This window comes from Marmota monax, unplaced genomic scaffold, assembly GCF_021218885.2.
Source record: "Marmota monax isolate L192 unplaced genomic scaffold, Marmota_monax_Labrador192_F-V1.1 WCK01_AAM20220418_F8-fsc01140, whole genome shotgun sequence".
Lineage (NCBI taxonomy): Eukaryota > Metazoa > Chordata > Mammalia > Rodentia > Sciuridae > Marmota > Marmota monax.
This window is the reverse complement of record NW_026693522.1, coordinates 81,451-90,506: the sequence shown is the minus strand read 5'-3', so window position 1 is coordinate 90,506 and position 9,056 is coordinate 81,451.

Below are 9,056 nucleotides of genomic sequence, written 5' to 3'. Positions count from 1 at the left end.
ACTCAATCAACATCACAGTATTCAATTGAAGACAGTTCCCTGAAGTCTAATTCTCTTATTTCACCTAACTTAATTTATTTTTCTAAGTGCCAACTTAGATCAATTACTTTAGTAAGACCTTAGTGGAGAGGAGCTATCTAAACATGCAGTTACCCCATAATGAATCTGAGTCATTCAAGAAATACAGGTAGCTCTGCCATTCCTGTCCTTCTCCTAACTGCACAAGGCACTTTTTGTGAAGCACTTGCAAGTATTATTCAGCTTTTCGTTACTGTAACACATACTTGAGATAATCACCTGATTATGAGAAAAGGTTTGCTTTGGCTCAGTTTTGCACATTTCAGCCCCATGATCTGTTCTCCTTATCATTTGGGGGCCTGTGGTGAGGCCGCACGTTAAGCACATTCACTTCATGACAGGGGAGTGAAGGAAGAAAAGAGGAAGGGGCAAAGTCTCACTGTTCCTTTAGAGGGCAAGCCCCCAGTGACTGAAAGATCTCCCAGTAACATTAACTCTTAAAGGTTCCACCACATCCCAGTAGCACCATGTCGAGGGGAACATTTCAGATTCAAAATATGGTAGCATACATAGACACACGTGGCACCCACACATACACATCCAGGCATTTGATTTTCAATCCATTAGTTTTTCACATAATTTCTGCTTTGAAAAAAATTTCAGGATTGATTAACTAATATTTTCCCTCGAGGATATGCTATGTCTTTGGGGGTTTCAATGATTATTTATTTTCTTTTTGCTCAAAGAACATAGGGCTTGAGCCTCCCACAGAAAAATCAAAACAAAGCAAGATTGCCTATGTTCATTGATGGTTTATAAAAGGGAAAAGGAATTAGAAAAATCCTTGAAACCTGTTGCCAAGTTTTTAAGATGGTTCAGAAGAGTGACTGGGACTTAGCTTTTGGCTTTTTGAAGCTCGGCCTTTGGCTGTCTTCCAGTACATATCTAATCTCAGCTTTTGCTGAGGAATAGTGCTGTGGATGACATTGCCATCCTTTCCTTCAGGGAAAAAAAAAAAAAAAAAAAACTTCCATAAGACCTAAAAATACTCCTGTGCCTTGGAGTGCAGCCTTGTTTTCATCAGCTCCACTCCACTGGACCAGTTGCCTGACTCGAGACAAGCCAAAGCCACAAAGAAAAAGAAGCAGTTTTGAGAAAGATGATCCATATGTGAGTCTCCTTAAAATGTCCAGGTCACAGAAAGAGCAAAAGTCCCCACCCCCAACTCACACTCCTTTTTTCTTTTCTTTTTTTTGGGGGAGGGGGGCATATAGATTTGGTTTTATTCCTTGTCTTGGGGGATATGATCTTGGCAGGATAAAATAAAAATTATTTTAATTGAGTTTTATTCTTGCAACTGAGATAAAAAATTGGGTTACTTAAAAACTTTTTCCAGTCCTCAAAACTGACTTTAAAAATTTCATCATAACAGTGATGTAGTCCCATCAATATTTATAGCAGCACAGTTCACAATAGCTAAGCTATGTGTCTAAGCTTGGTGTGCTCCAACAGATGAATGGATAAAGAAAATGTGGTATATATGCACCAGTGATTATTATTCAGCCACAAATAAGAATGATTTTGTGATATTTGCTGGGTAATGGATGGATGAATATGAAGACTATCATGCTAAGTAAAATAAACTAATCCCCCCAAAATCAAAGGTCGAGTGTTTGCTATGTGGAAGCTAACCCACAATAAGGATGGGGGAAGAACAGAGGTTCGGTGGAGTAGGCAAAGGGGAATGAAGGGAAGGGAGGGAGTTGGGACAAGGAAAGACAGCAGAATGAATCTGACAAACTTTCCTATGTACATATGTGAGTATACCACAGTGAATCTCAACATTGTGTATATCCACAAAAATTAATTGAACAATAATAATTGCAGGTAAATGGCAGAAAGATCGATAAAGAGAGGGGAATGGGTGGTAGGGAGAGGGAATGGGGTCTGAATTAAAACAAGATATATTCCATGCTTTTATAATTACATTAAAATAAAATCTATTGTCATGTATAACTAAAAGAAATAATTAAAAATTTAAAAAATCTCATCAGTCAATAAAAAATTTCTCAAATAAATATTAGGTTTTATTTTAAACCATTAAATTATTTCAGAGCTCAATGGTATACCATTCTAAATTTATGGCAGTGCTACTTTAGGATTAAATATGCTATTTAAGTCAAACTCTGTGTCTAGCATTCAAGGCCCTTTGTGGTCACCTTCTGTGAGTGGGATTGGCAGAGTCATATAGAAAATGGATAGAAGTTATGGTTATTTCTGTTTTCAGAAGCATCAGTGGAAGGAAGGATATTGGTCAAGGAAGAGGGTAAAGGGGTAGTTGCCCTGACAGAACAATCAAGTGTGGTTGAGAGAGGAAGTGAATAAGGGCAGAAGAAAAGTCCAATAAGGGGAGGCCTTTGTGCCTAGTGCACATCTAGAGGATGTAAAACCAACCTGAGAGTGCAGCACCAAGGGAAAAGTAAAGAACAGGTGGGGGCATAGTAGTCAGTGGTCTGAGGACAAAGGCAAAAAGCAGGTGCTCTGGTCAGCCTTGTGTCACTCTGGGATAGACATTTGTTCTTAATGAGTTAGTCATAGCAATAGCTTCTGACACATCTCAGCCTAATCTGTCCTTGGACTTCTCCCTTTTACTTTTGTTAGACTCTGAGTCAGACAAGACTGCTTCCTTTTCCTTAAACATACTTTTCTTCCTTTCACCTCTGTTCTTTCTGCTTCCATTCTTGCACCTAGGCCTTCTTTTTTCCTGAATCTCCATCTATCAAATCCTACCCATTCCTTCATGGGCCACCCTAGATTGATCCTTCAACAGATGCTACCTCTTCATTAAGGAAATCTGTATATATTGTCACAATGTACTGATTTTGAAAATACTGAGCAAATGGGGTAGCAAAAGGCTGGTGGGGAGTGGTTATTCCATCCCATCTCCTTTAAAACTTGACATTTAAAATCTTCTGCATTCCAGAATGACTATTGGTATACTTATTATCTTACCTTCCCCACAATATTGTAAGATTGCTAATTTATAATGTAATAGTCAACCTAAAGGAGTTAGAGCAATTATGAAATAAACACTAGTCCAAGTTACATCAAATAGGCATTAAAAGCAATGGAGAGTAGAGCAGGAAATCTTTGAGTTCCACTCTGATTAGGCATGCCATTTGATACTCTTCTGGATCATGGTTTTTGTCAAGGAAAAAGTGAGAATTCATCTGTTCTATCCATATCTCAGAGCTGTTGAAAGAAAAAGTGATTCCTAGAAGATATTTACAGTCTATAAAATGCTATGTAAATACTGGCATTATCAAAATAATGTTCATTTATGTTTTGGCCATTCAACCAACATGTATTAATGCCTACTATTTGATAGGCATGAGGATAATATAAACCATACACATACTGATTCTATCTCTTAATTGCATAATCAAATTAACCTAATATAAGCCAGTAAGTGAATACCTAGATCTGCAGAAGTGAATGCATTTTTTCCTATATTTACTATTAAGAAATAACTTGATCATACTGGAATGTAGCTTGGTGGTAAAGTATCTACCTAGCATACATGAAGCCCTGGGTTAGATTCCCAGCACTGGAAACACACAATCACACACACACACACACACACACACACACACACAAAGAAAAAAAAACCAAAAAAACCCCCAACTTCTTATCCTTACTTTCACTCTTTTGTTGTTTTCCCCCCCAAACTTCTAGAATATCTATATACCTATATTACTTTTATAGTAAGGAAAAAACTAACAAACATTGGTTTAGTCTTAAGGGGAATTAGCTTTTCTTTTCCACAATTAGTTTGTGTTTTTTTTTCACAGAGTTCTAACCTTCCTTAATTACATCCAGATTATGTGTTTTGTGCTGGCGAACTGCTGAGTGTGATGTCCTACGTAAGGTCCATTTTACTTTCTCCTAAACATTTCACAGGATGATTTACATGCAAGCCTTTGGATTTTTGTAGGATTTGAATAGAGCACTTCTAGCAATTTTCTGTACAATTTTATTCATGAGTGCTCATGGATACAAACTTTCCCTCTTCCATACCTATTTCAAATTAGGACTAAATAATGTATTCTTTGAAAACTAAATCTGGAACTATTACAAAGTCATGTCATATATTATAAAACCAAATTATAAATGGTTTTTTAATGATCCCCATAATATCTCTTTAAATTTTGAATATTTACATAGTCCTCTTGCTACCTTTTTTTTTCTTTATAAGTCAAATCCTTAAAAAATTCTATGACTGGACAATTGGAAGCATAGATTTCTATTGGTGGTATTTTATATGTGTGGATTGCTGATGCAAAGGGACACAATTTGAATCAGAAAACCATCATATTTCCTAGAAAACAATATCAGACCACATGTGGACTGACAATGGAGCTAGGGTCTAGTTAATGGAAGACAGAAAAATGGCCACTGGAAAACTCACATCTTGAGTCCTGAATCCTCTAGGGCTTAATCTCACATCTCTTTAATTGTATGGTTACATTTCTTTCAGTCCCATCTGTTCTATTCTTTCGATTTGTAGAAGTGTCCATGTTTTGATGATTCATTACCTTTTATTTTTTAAAGTAATTATATATGCACCTAGCACAAAAAGTACAAAAAGGTATAGTAAGAAATGTCAGCCTGGGACTGGGGTTGTGGCTCAGTAGTGGGGCGCTTGCCTTGCATGTGTGGGGCACTGGGTTTAATCTTAAGCATCACATGAAAATAAACAAACAAAATAAAGGCATTGTGTCCAGCTACAGATAAGAAATTATATATATAATAATTGCTTATATATAACTAAGTATTCTAATATAATAAAAAATTTTATGTATAAGTTTTATATATATATAAGAAATGTCAGCTTCTCTTCCACCTTGTAATCAAGCATTCAGTTCCCTTCTTCAGAGATCACCAGTTAATCAATTTTCCATCACCCTTTCTTTTCCATTTCCACCACAAACTCCCTAAAATCAAGTACTAATTTCTTCACAGAATATATTCAAGTAACAGCTGAAACAAGTTTGTGTTTCTTTCTGGGTCAAACTAGCTTTCTTCTACCAGGTAGAATAACCCCAAATACAAAAATGTCTGGGAGAGAGAAGGGAAGTGCTGGAAAGTGACACTGGCCAAATTATATTGTTATATTGTGCTCATGTATCAATATGTAACAACAAATCCACCATTATGCACAACTATAATGCACCAAAAAATGTGGGAAAATGTCTGGGTAAGATCTGAAGTGGATTTAATGTACATAAGACAATTATAGAAAGATATTACATAATGTCAGTGGAAAGCTTATCTGAAGCCAACTATATAGCATAATATTCCGTAAATTTTTATTAAGTCATCGAAATGGTCAGTGAACAAACATGTCACATTGTAGGGATCAGAAAGGAAAATAGTTTCGTTGCAAAACAGAGTTCAGAATAAGAACTAACGAAATATGGGGGCCATAGTAATCCCACAATTGTTAATATCAAGTGAATAAGAAATATATGCCAGGTGTTGTCATAAACTTCTAAGTACTTTTATTATTTATTTCTCAATAACTCCTAAGAGGTAGCATTTTCTTATTTTATACAGCAGGAAACTGTATCTTGGGAAAGATTATAAATTTCCAAGGATATCCAGCTTATGTGTAGTCAAAAGTTAAATCCAGTTTCATCGTTGCGAACAAAGATAAAGAAATCTGAAGCATTTTGGAACTTGTAAACTAGAATTTGGGGGTGCTAACAATATGGTAGCACCATCCAAGGTGTTAATGAGGATCAAAGAAATGTATTAAATATGGCTCCTTCCCTGAAAAGGATTTATTTGCACACAATAGTTTTTCAAACTTGTTATCATTTTGTTTTGAAGGTGACTTGAGCCTTTTTATTAGTGCTTTCTTGATTTCTCATATTATAACCCTCCTGAAGTACACAGGTCAGTTGCTGCTATTTCCTTTGAATCTTCTTCCATAGACTAAGATTAACTCTTGAATTTTCTCTATTTCTGAATTATCACCAGTCTTAAATGTGACAGATATCCTAGGAGCGAGCAATGGAAAGTATAAGTCCCTGACTCATTAGAATAGTGGTAAAAATATTAGTAAAATCAAGAAAAAGTGAAAGCATATCTTTGACCTGTTTGCAGAATGGGAAAGTACATTATTCTGACTGATGTAGTCCTTGATCCCCAGTTCTTGGAAAACATTTACCAGTCACAAGTCATGAGCCAACTGGCATAAGGAAAAATTAAGGTGTGTCTCTCAACCACTAGAAATGAGACTTCACCTTTTCTTCTTTACATTCGAAAATAATACAATGAACTATTTCATCCTCTAGACTACAGTATTCCCTAAAGTAGTTTATAAACTGAAGAAACAGAATATATAACCAAGAGAGGATTTAAAAATGAATATAATTTCATAAACAACATAAAATAGGAATATTTAATAAAGCATAAGGAAAATTCTTGCAGGGAGCAGGCATGAATCAAGAGAATATAAAAAAAAATATCAGACTGGGCTCTAAAAAGGACTATTTTGTGGGGAAATAGCACCAGCGTTCACATCAAAAAACAGTTACAGATGTGCCACAAAATGATGATCCCTTTAATCTCAGAATGACTGGATAGGGCTGGATTCGGGGCAGAGCCTTATCTCCAGGTATGAGAAGGTTGAACAAGGGATTCCTCCAAGTGTAGTTTGGCCTATGTACCAAACTGCCCTTGACAGTTTATCTTCTAATCATCAAAAGAGGCAAGCACAATGGTGGCATTTGGCATGTGCTAAGTGGAACCAAGAAGGACTTCAGCAGCCAGCTGAGTGTGGTGCTGCTTTCTGTAGCCAAGAGACCCCTGGAGTTGCTAGGAAGGTGATGTTCCAGGATGCCTGGGGCTGGGCATGAAGCCCGGAGTGCAGCCAGCCAGAGGAAAGGTGCTGGACGGCTGAATAGTATGTCCCAGTGAAGGCAGCTCTGAGTGATAGCTCCAAATCTTGGACTTTGAATATTTCAAGCACTTCCGCATATCTGTGACTGATGTGCCCTCTGACCAACTTAGCAACTAGACTCTTTTTAGCACATGGATTTTTTGAAGATTAGACCTTCATCCTCTTTTGAAATATTTGGTATAAAAGTGTTCAAATAAATGGGTTAAAATTCTATTCTTATTACCCTAAAAAAAAAACAATATTATATTTTGTCAGTGAAGGAAACAGAAGAGCCAGCAAATTTTTGAAATATAATTTCAAATTATAAAAAAATGTCCTTTTACGTTTTTAGCAGCTTCTTGGGCAAAGATTGCCAGGATAATTATCAGTGATTATCAAAAATACAGATACTATATTATTAAAAACATTTGGATCTGGAAATATGTGTCATATTTCAAGTATAAAACCAGATATAAACAAGTTTAATTGTGGAATCTAGCTCCGGTTTCTCCCCAAAAGTTTCAAAAAGATATTACTTGGAAGTTTAAGATACATTCTGTATTTAACATTTTCCTTAATGCTGTGTATATATTTGCTATTTTGTGTTACACAAAGAAAAGTAAGAAAATGTAAAAGAAAAAAAACAACTCACCAAGTCATCTATATATACAGCCAAATCTCTAGAGTTCCATGTTCCTCTAGCATGCTATATTAATATTTGCATTATTTTCTTTGTGTGCAATGACATAAAAATACTGGGAAGTATTCTAAAAAAATCACCTTTTATTACTAGAAAATATTCAACCTTTCCTATTGCAGGCAATCCAATGAGGAAGGGAGAGGAAATGATGTGCTGCATGGAGGCAATAGACAAAAGCTGTTGTAATAAAAAACAAAAACAAAAACAAAACCCTGCTTTTTCACAAGAGCCAGGAAATTCCCAGAACTATAATAATACTGTGGAAAAAAAAAGAGGACTTTCTCTTTTTAAATTGTGGAAGGCACATAGCTTAATTTTGAGCTGTTGGGAAAAAAAAGATTAACAAGTGAAAAAGTAAGCCTCGTATAATTAAAATAAATATGTGTATTTTATTTGTATTATTTAACATGTGAGATATGCAAAAGTGATGCAAGGCAATGCTGAATGGTATGCCCAGTAAGGCCAAAAATCGGTTATGAGAGAAGCCAGGTAACCTGGCTGCCCAGCCAATGCTGTTATCCACGAGCCTGAATCTTCCTTTCAGATCATCTTCTCAAATTATCCATAGGAGATTTATCCACATACTCAATAAGAAAAATATTTCTAATTATATCCAACCATTCTTAATATGAATGAGAATTATGCAGGGACGCCAGATTGCCAAGAGGGTTTTTGCCAAACAATTCCTTTTGACTTAAGAAAGAAGAGGCAGCTGCATTGTTTCCATAACTATCCATATAAAAGAGCCCTCGGAATGAAGCTGACTCGTCCTGCTTTAAAAAGCTCCAAGGTAAGTGGGAGCAGGACTTTCAAGAGGGACACTGGGGACACTGACCACATCGCCTGAGCTTTGGCTGCTGGTTCTGGTGCTGCTGCCTTGCTACTTGGCCTTTTACACTTATGAATTCTGTTGCTTTCTGCTTATAATAGCAAGCAATTCAAATAGGACCCCCATCCCTCTTTGATTAACTAAGTGTTTTTCCTTTTTATTTTACAGAACTGCCTTACTTTCGGTTACATCTTCTCACTTGCTAATAAGGTAAGATTTGGACTAACCATTTCTTAGAGGTGAATGCAAAAGGCTCTTGGATGGGTTTGTGTCACTTAGCAACCTTTTGAGGAAATGCTTACCTCAGTAAATACCTTCCAGCAACAGTAAAGGGATGGAGAGGGAGAGAGAAGGAGGGCTTTCAAACTCTTGTTTATGACTCAGGTACTGGTGAGGTGACATTTGAGCTAGAGAATCATTTATAATAGAAGATTATTTTACCTCTGAAGAAGAAGAACACAGCACTCAAATTCCCTTGCTAAAATGCTCAGATTTGATTAAAATGTATCCTGCTACTAGCATTCATTCAGTAATCATGATGCCCAAGAAATAAGAAAAAAAGT